General features: G+C 46.7%; 5 non-coding genes and 2 pseudogenes across 5 annotated transcripts; all 7 read right to left on the bottom strand.

The window, feature by feature from the left end:
• Positions 1–794: 794 nt before the first annotated feature.
• Positions 795–975, bottom strand: LOC130309589 (U2 spliceosomal RNA; annotated as a pseudogene).
• Positions 976–1,668: 693 nt separating this feature from the next.
• Positions 1,669–1,828, bottom strand: LOC130309597 (U2 spliceosomal RNA; annotated as a pseudogene).
• Positions 1,829–3,915: 2,087 nt separating this feature from the next.
• Positions 3,916–4,106, bottom strand: LOC130309563 (U2 spliceosomal RNA). The gene has a single exon (XR_008858225.1). It is a non-coding gene; the product is annotated as a U2 spliceosomal RNA (small nuclear RNA).
• A 2,094-nt stretch (positions 4,107–6,200) lies between these two features.
• Positions 6,201–6,391, bottom strand: LOC130309562 (U2 spliceosomal RNA). Its single transcript, XR_008858224.1, has one exon. It is a non-coding gene; the product is annotated as a U2 spliceosomal RNA (small nuclear RNA).
• A 2,085-nt stretch (positions 6,392–8,476) lies between these two features.
• LOC130309560 (U2 spliceosomal RNA) lies at positions 8,477–8,667 on the bottom strand. Its single transcript, XR_008858223.1, has one exon. It is a non-coding gene; the product is annotated as a U2 spliceosomal RNA (small nuclear RNA).
• A 2,093-nt stretch (positions 8,668–10,760) lies between these two features.
• On the bottom strand, positions 10,761–10,951 carry LOC130309559 (U2 spliceosomal RNA). The gene has a single exon (XR_008858222.1). It is a non-coding gene; the product is annotated as a U2 spliceosomal RNA (small nuclear RNA).
• A 2,087-nt stretch (positions 10,952–13,038) lies between these two features.
• On the bottom strand, positions 13,039–13,229 carry LOC130309558 (U2 spliceosomal RNA). Its single transcript, XR_008858221.1, has one exon. It is a non-coding gene; the product is annotated as a U2 spliceosomal RNA (small nuclear RNA).
• Between the last annotated feature and the right edge of the window lie 730 nt (positions 13,230–13,959).

Here is a 13,959-nt window from a genome sequence, read left to right as displayed (position 1 = left end):
AGTCGCATCGGCTGAAAGTAGGCCAGAATGTCAGTCCATGTTGGAGCAGGTTTAGATACAGTCTAAAGCATAGATCTCAAAGTCTGTGCACAGAATTTAGCAAGGGCCTCGCACCTTCTGATGCATCAGGTAGGTGCACTATAGCATAGCCTAACCCTCTGTACTTTGGTCTATATTGATGCGGGACATAGACAGCCAGCTGATGACCAATCCATTAGTGCAATGGATGGCTGGAAGCATTTGTCTTTGCCTTTGCAATACCACAGAAGCAATGCATGGTCAATGTACAGCAATGACACACCTGTGTGAACAGCCAGGAGACCCCCCCATGTTATGTTACATAGTTACATAGTTAGTACGGTCGAAAAAAGACATATGTCCATCAAGTTCAACCAGGGAATTAAGGGGTAGGGGTGTGGCGCGATATTGGGGAAGGGATGAGATTTTATATTTCTTCATAAGCATTAATCTTATTTTGTCAATTAGGAACATTCAGCACCCACCCGCTATCAAGGCAGCTGCCTATCATGTCATGCCCTACCTGCACAGGTGTGCTGGCTACTCAAATGATCCAATTAAGGAGGCCATTTAGTCAGCAGCAGCAGAAGTCCTGTGCCTGGACGCTCCAACAGCGGCCAGACACAAGCAGAAGCAGCAGAAGCAGCAGCAGCACCACCTTTTGTTTTTTGGCTGCAGCAGCAGCAGCAGCAGCAAGGCCCACAGGGCTGGCTAGCTGGCTAGCCAGCAAGCAGGTAGCAATGAAAGTAGGAATCTTTCTTTTTAACCCTGTAAGGGGGTGGTGCACTGTACCCGAAGATACTGCCATATCGGGTCAATGCATAGGGCGACGGAAGCAAGCTTCGAAATCGGCCCCCGTTCTCAAAAATCCATTTAATATATGGTCCCCAGATAGGGGACGTATCAGATATTAAACTGATAAGAACAGATTTTTTTTTTTTTTTATCTAAAGCCGAGGAACGTGCTTTCGATTCACCCAAAGTGCAAGAAAAAGTGCAAACGTGTTACACTAAAAAAACGTGCACAAAGGATGCGGTCTATCGCAAGCCCTTCTCCGATAGGAGAGAGGCCCCCCAACAAACCTTACCCTTCGCCTCCGGACCAAAAGGTACCTGCGAGGTTCCAGGTTCGATGTCCCTTTTCGCCGAAGCTACTAGGGGACCACAAATGCTCCCGGCATCCCCCTTGGCGTTAGCCAAGGTATCTGCCCGCAGAGCCGATTACGGTAGGTACCCTGCCAAAGCAGGAGTACCCGGGGTGTTTGCAGGGAGGTGCGGAACCTAATGGCCACACACACCTCCCCTAGACCGCCAGGAGGGACACCCAGAAGGGCTACCGCATCCTGACCAATCCTGTGAACACACAACACGCAAAAAGTGACACAGTGAGACAAAAAAGAAATAAATAAGTGAATGTGTGCAGATATACTGCCCGGACATCCGGCCGGATCTATAAAAATTTCTCTGATCCTAGCCAGAAGGCCGGGAATCAAGAGGTGAGTGCCACAAGGTGAAGAGATTATGGTGCCCGTGCTTCAACTCAGTGAGTCTATTCTCCCAGTGAGTTTCGGCACCTCGGGGTCACCACTCCCCGAGGCACAAAAGTACCTCGGCTCCAGACCCTCTCAGCCTCATGGCGAGACCCTGAGGGAACAGGTCACATCGGGGCAGCCGTCGAGCTGATTCCTCAGAACCAGCCCCGGAAAGCCCTGGTACACCTGCATCCTCCATGCAGCACCCATCCCCACCAGCATGAAAACTGATAAGAACAGATACTACACTTGATCTTAGCCAAAAGGCCGAGAAGCGATAACCGTGAAAGGGGCGGGCCCAACAAGGTCCCCTTCATGGGCACTATCACTGCTTGCTGTCAGGGAGGCTGCCAGACAATTTTCCATGCACACTCTGGGCTGGGGGGCAGTCAACCACCAGTACACACAGCAGAACCTAAACCCATACCATTATTGCTAAGCAGCAAGACAGGGGCCCATTGCACTCCCACGGGGCCTTTTTAAATGCAATCCATAACCCGGATTTGCCAGGAACCCTTCTTACTCCTCCTACTTGCATGTGACACTGGGCTTAGGATCTGCATAGGAAACACACACACAAGCACACACCTACCTTTGTTGCCTGCAGATGCCTCCTTGGCTGTCCCCAAACGGTATCAAACCAACACCCACGGGAAGCTGTAAGCATAGAGGACATGCCTGCACCCCATTGGACTTACCTGTGTGGGTTAAATCCGGGTTATTTGACAACCTATGGCGGTGATGGTTCTGCTCAGGCAGAGCAGTGCTGATGCTCCTCATAAAGCTGTCGCTGCTGTGAAGGTTCTAGGTGACATCACAATCCCTATGGTTACATACACAACAAAGCTGGGTTGTTGTTGTTTACACTCTGCAAGGCCTGTGGAAGTGAGTGACATCATAGCACTGTAGTTCTGAGGGTTCTAGATGGATGCAACAATCTCCTGTTGCTTCTATGAAGGCCATAATAGACGACATCACCAAACAGCTCCATAGTCACATACACAGCAAAGGAGAGATGTTGTTTACACCTAGTGATGTCAGTGGTATTGAGTGACATCACAGCACAGTGCTAAGGCTCCTGGGCCTGGACACAGCAGCGGCTGCAATATCTCAACGGAGAATACGTTTATATATATGTGTGTGTGTGCGCGTATATATATATATATATATATATATATATATATATATATATATATATATTTCTCCGCCGAAATCACTTTTAAACCCATTTCCACCTTTTTTTCCCTTCTCTTCCTCTTACTTTTTTTTCACGTTTTTTTACGTTTTTCTCCTTTTCGCCTCTTTTCTGGGCGTATTATTCTTCTTTTTCTTCTTTTTTTTCGTCTAATGCATACCCCATCAGTGCAGCAATGCTTATTCAATACCGCCAGCAGATGGAGACACTGGGGGATAATTTTCTAAGGATTTATACTGATTTTTCCTGTCTGAATTTGTCGCACAGAAAGTTGCAGGCCAAATATGTGTGACATTTCTGCGACTTTAGCTTCTAGAGCATTTTTACAACATTATACATAGGTGCTGAATACATAAAAAGCGACTGTTCAGCGACAGACAAGTCGCATCGGCTGAAAGTAGGCCAGAATGTCAGTCCATGTTGGAGCAGGTTTAGATACAGTCTAAAGCATAGATCTCAAAGTCTGTGCACAGAATTTAGCAAGGGCCTCGCACCTTCTGATGCATCAGGTAGGTGCACAATAGCATAGCCTAACCCTCTGTACTTTGGTCTATATTGATGCGGGACATAGACAGCCAGCTGATGACCAATCCATTAGTGCAATGGATGGCTGGAAGCATTTGTCTTTGCCTTTGCAATACCACAGAAGCAATGCATGGTCAATGTACAGCAATGACACACCTGTGTGAACAGCCAGGAGACCCCCCCATGTTATGTTACATAGTTACATAGTTAGTACGGTCGAAAAAAGACATATGTCCATCAAGTTCAACCAGGGAATTAAGGGGTAGGGGTGTGGCGCGATATTGGGGAAGGGATGAGATTTTATATTTCTTCATAAGCATTAATCTTATTTTGTCAATTAGGAACATTCAGCACCCACCCGCTATCAAGGCAGCTGCCTATCATGTCATGCCCTACCTGCACAGGTGTGCTGGCTACTCAAATGATCCAATTAAGGAGGCCATTTAGTCAGCAGCAGCAGAAGTCCTGTGCCTGGACGCTCCAACAGCGGCCAGACACAAGCAGAAGCAGCAGAAGCAGCAGCAGCACCACCTTTTGTTTTTTGGCTGCAGCAGCAGCAGCAGCAAGGCCCACAGGGCTGGCTAGCTGGCTAGCCAGCAAGCAGGTAGCAATGAAAGTAGGAATCTTTCTTTTTAACCCTGTAAGGGGGTGGTGCACTGTACCCGAAGATACTGCCATATCGGGTCAATGCATAGGGCGACGGAAGCAAGCTTCGAAATCGGCCCCCGTTCTCAAAAATCCATTTAATATATGGTCCCCAGATAGGGGACGTATCAGATATTAAACTGATAAGAACAGATACTACACTTGATCTTAGCCAAAAGGCCGAGAAGCGATAACCGTGAAAGGGGCGGGCCCAACAAGGTCCCCTTCATGGGCACTATCACTGCTTGCTGTCAGGGAGGCTGCCAGACAATTTTCCATGCACACTCTGGGCTGGGGGGCAGTCAACCACCAGTACACACAGCAGAACCTAAACCCATACCATTATTGCTAAGCAGCAAGACAGGGGCCCATTGCACTCCCACGGGGCCTTTTTAAATGCAATCCATAACCCGGATTTGCCAGGAACCCTTCTTACTCCTCCTACTTGCATGTGACACTGGGCTTAGGATCTGCATAGGAAACACACACACAAGCACACACCTACCTTTGTTGCCTGCAGATGCCTCCTTGGCTGTCCCCAAACGGTATCAAACCAACACCCACGGGAAGCTGTAAGCATAGAGGACATGCCTGCACCCCATTGGACTTACCTGTGTGGGTTAAATCCGGGTTATTTGACAACCTATGGCGGTGATGGTTCTGCTCAGGCAGAGCAGTGCTGATGCTCCTCATAAAGCTGTCGCTGCTGTGAAGGTTCTAGGTGACATCACAATCCCTATGGTTACATACACAACAAAGCTGGGTTGTTGTTGTTTACACTCTGCAAGGCCTGTGGAAGTGAGTGACATCATAGCACTGTAGTTCTGAGGGTTCTAGATGGATGCAACAATCTCCTGTTGCTTCTATGAAGGCCATAATAGACGACATCACCAAACAGCTCCATAGTCACATACACAGCAAAGGAGAGATGTTGTTTACACCTAGTGATGTCAGTGGTATTGAGTGACATCACAGCACAGTGCTAAGGCTCCTGGGCCTGGACACAGCAGCGGCTGCAATATCTCAACGGAGAATACGTTTATATATATGTGTGTGTGTGCGCGTATATATATATATATATATATATATATATATATATATATATATATATATATATTTCTCCGCCGAAATCACTTTTAAACCCATTTCCACCTTTTTTTCCCTTCTCTTCCTCTTCCTTTTTTTTCACGTTTTTTTACGTTTTTCTCCTTTTCGCCTCTTTTCTGGGCGTATTATTCTTCTTTTTCTTCTTTTTTTTCGTCTAATGCATACCCCATCAGTGCAGCAATGCTTATTCAATACCGCCAGCAGATGGAGACACTGGGGGATAATTTTCTAAGGATTTATACTGATTTTTCCTGTCTGAATTTGTCGCACAGAAAGTTGCAGGCCAAATATGTGTGACATTTCTGCGACTTTAGCTTCTAGAGCATTTTTACAACATTATACATAGGTGCTGAATACATAAAAAGCGACTGTTCAGCGACAGACAAGTCGCATCGGCTGAAAGTAGGCCAGAATGTCAGTCCATGTTGGAGCAGGTTTAGATACAGTCTAAAGCATAGATCTCAAAGTCTGTGCACAGAATTTAGCAAGGGCCTCGCACCTTCTGATGCATCAGGTAGGTGCACTATAGCATAGCCTAACCCTCTGTACTTTGGTCTATATTGATGCGGGACATAGACAGCCAGCTGATGACCAATCCATTAGTGCAATGGATGGCTGGAAGCATTTGTCTTTGCCTTTGCAATACCACAGAAGCAATGCATGGTCAATGTACAGCAATGACACACCTGTGTGAACAGCCAGGAGACCCCCCCATGTTATGTTACATAGTTACATAGTTAGTACGGTCGAAAAAAGACATATGTCCATCAAGTTCAACCAGGGAATTAAGGGGTAGGGGTGTGGCGCGATATTGGGGAAGGGATGAGATTTTATATTTCTTCATAAGCATTAATCTTATTTTGTCAATTAGGAACATTCAGCACCCACCCGCTATCAAGGCAGCTGCCTATCATGTCATGCCCTACCTGCACAGGTGTGCTGGCTACTCAAATGATCCAATTAAGGAGGCCATTTAGTCAGCAGCAGCAGAAGTCCTGTGCCTGGACGCTCCAACAGCGGCCAGACACAAGCAGAAGCAGCAGAAGCAGCAGCAGCACCACCTTTTGTTTTTTGGCTGCAGCAGCAGCAGCAGCAGCAAGGCCCACAGGGCTGGCTAGCTGGCTAGCCAGCAAGCAGGTAGCAATGAAAGTAGGAATCTTTCTTTTTAACCCTGTAAGGGGGTGGTGCACTGTACCCGAAGATACTGCCATATCGGGTCAATGCATAGGGCGACGGAAGCAAGCTTCGAAATCGGCCCCCGTTCTCAAAAATCCATTTAATATATGGTCCCCAGATAGGGGACGTATCAGATATTAAACTGATAAGAACAGATACTACACTTGATCTTAGCCAAAAGGCCGAGAAGCGATAACCGTGAAAGGGGCGGGCCCAACAAGGTCCCCTTCATGGGCACTATCACTGCTTGCTGTCAGGGAGGCTGCCAGACAATTTTCCATGCACACTCTGGGCTGGGGGGCAGTCAACCACCAGTACACACAGCAGAACCTAAACCCATACCATTATTGCTAAGCAGCAAGACAGGGGCCCATTGCACTCCCACGGGGCCTTTTTAAATGCAATCCATAACCCGGATTTGCCAGGAACCCTTCTTACTCCTCCTACTTGCATGTGACACTGGGCTTAGGATCTGCATAGGAAACACACACACAAGCACACACCTACCTTTGTTGCCTGCAGATGCCTCCTTGGCTGTCCCCAAACGGTATCAAACCAACACCCACGGGAAGCTGTAAGCATAGAGGACATGCCTGCACCCCATTGGACTTACCTGTGTGGGTTAAATCCGGGTTATTTGACAACCTATGGCGGTGATGGTTCTGCTCAGGCAGAGCAGTGCTGATGCTCCTCATAAAGCTGTCGCTGCTGTGAAGGTTCTAGGTGACATCACAATCCCTATGGTTACATACACAACAAAGCTGGGTTGTTGTTGTTTACACTCTGCAAGGCCTGTGGAAGTGAGTGACATCATAGCACTGTAGTTCTGAGGGTTCTAGATGGATGCAACAATCTCCTGTTGCTTCTATGAAGGCCATAATAGACGACATCACCAAACAGCTCCATAGTCACATACACAGCAAAGGAGAGATGTTGTTTACACCTAGTGATGTCAGTGGTATTGAGTGACATCACAGCACAGTGCTAAGGCTCCTGGGCCTGGACACAGCAGCGGCTGCAATATCTCAACGGAGAATACGTTTATATATATGTGTGTGTGTGCGCGTATATATATATATATATATATATATATATATATATATATATTTCTCCGCCGAAATCACTTTTAAACCCATTTCCACCTTTTTTTCCCTTCTCTTCCTCTTACTTTTTTTTCACGTTTTTTTACGTTTTTCTCCTTTTCGCCTCTTTTCTGGGCGTATTATTCTTCTTTTTCTTCTTTTTTTTCGTCTAATGCATACCCCATCAGTGCAGCAATGCTTATTCAATACCGCCAGCAGATGGAGACACTGGGGGATAATTTTCTAAGGATTTATACTGATTTTTCCTGTCTGAATTTGTCGCACAGAAAGTTGCAGGCCAAATATGTGTGACATTTCTGCGACTTTAGCTTCTAGAGCATTTTTACAACATTATACATAGGTGCTGAATACATAAAAAGCGACTGTTCAGCGACAGACAAGTCGCATCGGCTGAAAGTAGGCCAGAATGTCAGTCCATGTTGGAGCAGGTTTAGATACAGTCTAAAGCATAGATCTCAAAGTCTGTGCACAGAATTTAGCAAGGGCCTCGCACCTTCTGATGCATCAGGTAGGTGCACTATAGCATAGCCTAACCCTCTGTACTTTGGTCTATATTGATGCGGGACATAGACAGCCAGCTGATGACCAATCCATTAGTGCAATGGATGGCTGGAAGCATTTGTCTTTGCCTTTGCAATACCACAGAAGCAATGCATGGTCAATGTACAGCAATGACACACCTGTGTGAACAGCCAGGAGACCCCCCCATGTTATGTTACATAGTTACATAGTTAGTACGGTCGAAAAAAGACATATGTCCATCAAGTTCAACCAGGGAATTAAGGGGTAGGGGTGTGGCGCGATATTGGGGAAGGGATGAGATTTTATATTTCTTCATAAGCATTAATCTTATTTTGTCAATTAGGAACATTCAGCACCCACCCGCTATCAAGGCAGCTGCCTATCATGTCATGCCCTACCTGCACAGGTGTGCTGGCTACTCAAATGATCCAATTAAGGAGGCCATTTAGTCAGCAGCAGCAGAAGTCCTGTGCCTGGACGCTCCAACAGCGGCCAGACACAAGCAGAAGCAGCAGAAGCAGCAGCAGCACCACCTTTTGTTTTTTGGCTGCAGCAGCAGCAGCAGCAGCAGCAAGGCCCACAGGGCTGGCTAGCTGGCTAGCCAGCAAGCAGGTAGCAATGAAAGTAGGAATCTTTCTTTTTAACCCTGTAAGGGGGTGGTGCACTGTACCCGAAGATACTGCCATATCGGGTCAATGCATAGGGCGACGGAAGCAAGCTTCGAAATCGGCCCCCGTTCTCAAAAATCCATTTAATATATGGTCCCCAGATAGGGGACGTATCAGATATTAAACTGATAAGAACAGATACTACACTTGATCTTAGCCAAAAGGCCGAGAAGCGATAACCGTGAAAGGGGCGGGCCCAACAAGGTCCCCTTCATGGGCACTATCACTGCTTGCTGTCAGGGAGGCTGCCAGACAATTTTCCATGCACACTCTGGGCTGGGGGGCAGTCAACCACCAGTACACACAGCAGAACCTAAACCCATACCATTATTGCTAAGCAGCAAGACAGGGGCCCATTGCACTCCCACGGGGCCTTTTTAAATGCAATCCATAACCCGGATTTGCCAGGAACCCTTCTTACTCCTCCTACTTGCATGTGACACTGGGCTTAGGATCTGCATAGGAAACACACACACAAGCACACACCTACCTTTGTTGCCTGCAGATGCCTCCTTGGCTGTCCCCAAACGGTATCAAACCAACACCCACGGGAAGCTGTAAGCATAGAGGACATGCCTGCACCCCATTGGACTTACCTGTGTGGGTTAAATCCGGGTTATTTGACAACCTATGGCGGTGATGGTTCTGCTCAGGCAGAGCAGTGCTGATGCTCCTCATAAAGCTGTCGCTGCTGTGAAGGTTCTAGGTGACATCACAATCCCTATGGTTACATACACAACAAAGCTGGGTTGTTGTTGTTTACACTCTGCAAGGCCTGTGGAAGTGAGTGACATCATAGCACTGTAGTTCTGAGGGTTCTAGATGGATGCAACAATCTCCTGTTGCTTCTATGAAGGCCATAATAGACGACATCACCAAACAGCTCCATAGTCACATACACAGCAAAGGAGAGATGTTGTTTACACCTAGTGATGTCAGTGGTATTGAGTGACATCACAGCACAGTGCTAAGGCTCCTGGGCCTGGACACAGCAGCGGCTGCAATATCTCAACGGAGAATACGTTTATATATATGTGTGTGTGTGCGCGTATATATATATATATATATATATATATATATATATATATATATATATATTTCTCCGCCGAAATCACTTTTAAACCCATTTCCACCTTTTTTTCCCTTCTCTTCCTCTTACTTTTTTTTCACGTTTTTTTACGTTTTTCTCCTTTTCGCCTCTTTTCTGGGCGTATTATTCTTCTTTTTCTTCTTTTTTTTCGTCTAATGCATACCCCATGAGTGCAGCAATGCTTATTCAATACCGCCAGCAGATGGAGACACTGGGGGATAATTTTCTAAGGATTTATACTGATTTTTCCTGTCTGAATTTGTCGCACAGAAAGTTGCAGGCCAAATATGTGTGACATTTCTGCGACTTTAGCTTCTAGAGCATTTTTACAACATTATACATAGGTGCTGAATACATAAAAAGCGACTGTTCAGCGACAGACAAGTCGCATCGGCTGAAAGTAGGCCAGAATGTCAGTCCATGTTGGAGCAGGTTTAGATACAGTCTAAAGCATAGATCTCAAAGTCTGTGCACAGAATTTAGCAAGGGCCTCGCACCTTCTGATGCATCAGGTAGGTGCACTATAGCATAGCCTAACCCTCTGTACTTTGGTCTATATTGATGCGGGACATAGACAGCCAGCTGATGACCAATCCATTAGTGCAATGGATGGCTGGAAGCATTTGTCTTTGCCTTTGCAATACCACAGAAGCAATGCATGGTCAATGTACAGCAATGACACACCTGTGTGAACAGCCAGGAGACCCCCCCATGTTATGTTACATAGTTACATAGTTAGTACGGTCGAAAAAAGACATATGTCCATCAAGTTCAACCAGGGAATTAAGGGGTAGGGGTGTGGCGCGATATTGGGGAAGGGATGAGATTTTATATTTCTTCATAAGCATTAATCTTATTTTGTCAATTAGGAACATTCAGCACCCACCCGCTATCAAGGCAGCTGCCTATCATGTCATGCCCTACCTGCACAGGTGTGCTGGCTACTCAAATGATCCAATTAAGGAGGCCATTTAGTCAGCAGCAGCAGAAGTCCTGTGCCTGGACGCTCCAACAGCGGCCAGACACAAGCAGAAGCAGCAGAAGCAGCAGCAGCACCACCTTTTGTTTTTTGGCTGCAGCAGCAGCAGCAGCAGCAGCAAGGCCCACAGGGCTGGCTAGCTGGCTAGCCAGCAAGCAGGTAGCAATGAAAGTAGGAATCTTTCTTTTTAACCCTGTAAGGGGGTGGTGCACTGTACCCGAAGATACTGCCATATCGGGTCAATGCATAGGGCGACGGAAGCAAGCTTCGAAATCGGCCCCCGTTCTCAAAAATCCATTTAATATATGGTCCCCAGATAGGGGACGTATCAGATATTAAACTGATAAGAACAGATACTACACTTGATCTTAGCCAAAAGGCCGAGAAGCGATAACCGTGAAAGGGGCGGGCCCAACAAGGTCCCCTTCATGGGCACTATCACTGCTTGCTGTCAGGGAGGCTGCCAGACAATTTTCCATGCACACTCTGGGCTGGGGGGCAGTCAACCACCAGTACACACAGCAGAACCTAAACCCATACCATTATTGCTAAGCAGCAAGACAGGGGCCCATTGCACTCCCACGGGGCCTTTTTAAATGCAATCCATAACCCGGATTTGCCAGGAACCCTTCTTACTCCTCCTACTTGCATGTGACACTGGGCTTAGGATCTGCATAGGAAACACACACACAAGCACACACCTACCTTTGTTGCCTGCAGATGCCTCCTTGGCTGTCCCCAAACGGTATCAAACCAACACCCACGGGAAGCTGTAAGCATAGAGGACATGCCTGCACCCCATTGGACTTACCTGTGTGGGTTAAATCCGGGTTATTTGACAACCTATGGCGGTGATGGTTCTGCTCAGGCAGAGCAGTGCTGATGCTCCTCATAAAGCTGTCGCTGCTGTGAAGGTTCTAGGTGACATCACAATCCCTATGGTTACATACACAACAAAGCTGGGTTGTTGTTGTTTACACTCTGCAAGGCCTGTGGAAGTGAGTGACATCATAGCACTGTAGTTCTGAGGGTTCTAGATGGATGCAACAATCTCCTGTTGCTTCTATGAAGGCCATAATAGACGACATCACCAAACAGCTCCATAGTCACATACACAGCAAAGGAGAGATGTTGTTTACACCTAGTGATGTCAGTGGTATTGAGTGACATCACAGCACAGTGCTAAGGCTCCTGGGCCTGGACACAGCAGCGGCTGCAATATCTCAACGGAGAATACGTTTATATATATGTGTGTGTGTGCGCGTATATATATATATATATATATATATATATATATATATATATATATTTCTCCGCCGAAATCACTTTTAAACCCATTTCCACCTTTTTTTCCCTTCTCTTCCTCTTACTTTTTTTTCACGTTTTTTTACGTTTTTCTCCTTTTCGCCTCTTTTCTGGGCGTATTATTCTTCTTTTTCTTCTTTTTTTTCGTCTAATGCATACCCCATCAGTGCAGCAATGCTTATTCAATACCGCCAGCAGATGGAGACACTGGGGGATAATTTTCTAAGGATTTATACTGATTTTTCCTGTCTGAATTTGTCGCACAGAAAGTTGCAGGCCAAATATGTGTGACATTTCTGCGACTTTTAGCTTCTAGAGCATTTTTACAACATTATACATAGGTGCTGAATACATAAAAAGCGACTGTTCAGCGACAGACAAGTCGCATCGGCTGAAAGTAGGCCAGAATGTCAGTCCATGTTGGAGCAGGTTTAGATACAGTCTAAAGCATAGATCTCAAAGTCTGTGCACAGAATTTAGCAAGGGCCTCGCACCTTCTGATGCATCAGGTAGGTGCACTATAGCATAGCCTAACCCTCTGTACTTTGGTCTATATTGATGCGGGACATAGACAGCCAGCTGATGACCAATCCATTAGTGCAATGGATGGCTGGAAGCATTTGTCTTTGCCTTTGCAATACCACAGAAGCAATGCATGGTCAATGTACAGCAATGACACACCTGTGTGAACAGCCAGGAGACCCCCCCATGTTATGTTACATAGTTACATAGTTAGTACGGTCGAAAAAAGACATATGTCCATCAAGTTCAACCAGGGAATTAAGGGGTAGGGGTGTGGCGCGATATTGGGGAAGGGATGAGATTTTATATTTCTTCATAAGCATTAATCTTATTTTGTCAATTAGGAACATTCAGCACCCACCCGCTATCAAGGCAGCTGCCTATCATGTCATGCCCTACCTGCACAGGTGTGCTGGCTACTCAAATGATCCAATTAAGGAGGCCATTTAGTCAGCAGCAGCAGAAGTCCTGTGCCTGGACGCTCCAACAGCGGCCAGACACAAGCAGAAGCAGCAGAAGCAGCAGCAGCACCACCTTTTGTTTTTTGGCTGCAGCAGCAGCAGCAGCAGCAAGGCCCACAGGGCTGGCTAGCTGGCTAGCCAGCAAGCAGGTAGCAATGAAAGTAGGAATCTTTCTTTTTAACCCTGTAAGGGGGTGGTGCACTGTACCCGAAGATACTGCCATATCGGGTCAATGCATAGGGCGACGGAAGCAAGCTTCGAAATCGGCCCCCGTTCTCAAAAATCCATTTAATATATGGTCCCCAGATAGGGGACGTATCAGATATTAAACTGATAAGAACAGATACTACACTTGATCTTAGCCAAAAGGCCGAGAAGCGATAACCGTGAAAGGGGCGGGCCCAACAAGGTCCCCTTCATGGGCACTATCACTGCTTGCTGTCAGGGAGGCTGCCAGACAATTTTCCATGCACACTCTGGGCTGGGGGGCAGTCAACCACCAGTACACACAGCAGAACCTAAACCCATACCATTATTGCTAAGCAGCAAGACAGGGGCCCATTGCACTCCCACGGGGCCTTTTTAAATGCAATCCATAACCCGGATTTGCCAGGAACCCTTCTTACTCCTCCTACTTGCATGTGACACTGGGCTTAGGATCTGCATAGGAAACACACACACAAGCACACACCTACCTTTGTTGCCTGCAGATGCCTCCTTGGCTGTCCCCAAACGGTATCAAACCAACACCCACGGGAAGCTGTAAGCATAGAGGACATGCCTGCACCCCATTGGACTTACCTGTGTGGGTTAAATCCGGGTTATTTGACAACCTATGGCGGTGATGGTTCTGCTCAGGCAGAGCAGTGCTGATGCTCCTCATAAAGCTGTCGCTGCTGTGAAGGTTCTAGGTGACATCACAATCCCTATGGTTACATACACAACAAAGCTGGGTTGTTGTTGTTTACACTCTGCAAGGCCTGTGGAAGTGAGTGACATCATAGCACTGTAGTTCTGAGGGTTCTAGATGGATGCAACAATCTCCTGTTGCTTCTATGAAGGCCATAATAGACGACATCACCAAACAGCTCCATAGTCACATACACAGCAAA

Source organism: Hyla sarda, unplaced genomic scaffold (assembly GCF_029499605.1).
Source record: "Hyla sarda isolate aHylSar1 unplaced genomic scaffold, aHylSar1.hap1 scaffold_153, whole genome shotgun sequence".
Taxonomy (NCBI): domain Eukaryota; kingdom Metazoa; phylum Chordata; class Amphibia; order Anura; family Hylidae; genus Hyla; species Hyla sarda.
The sequence above is the reverse complement of the archived record's forward strand: the minus strand, read 5'-3'. Positions and strand labels throughout refer to the sequence as shown.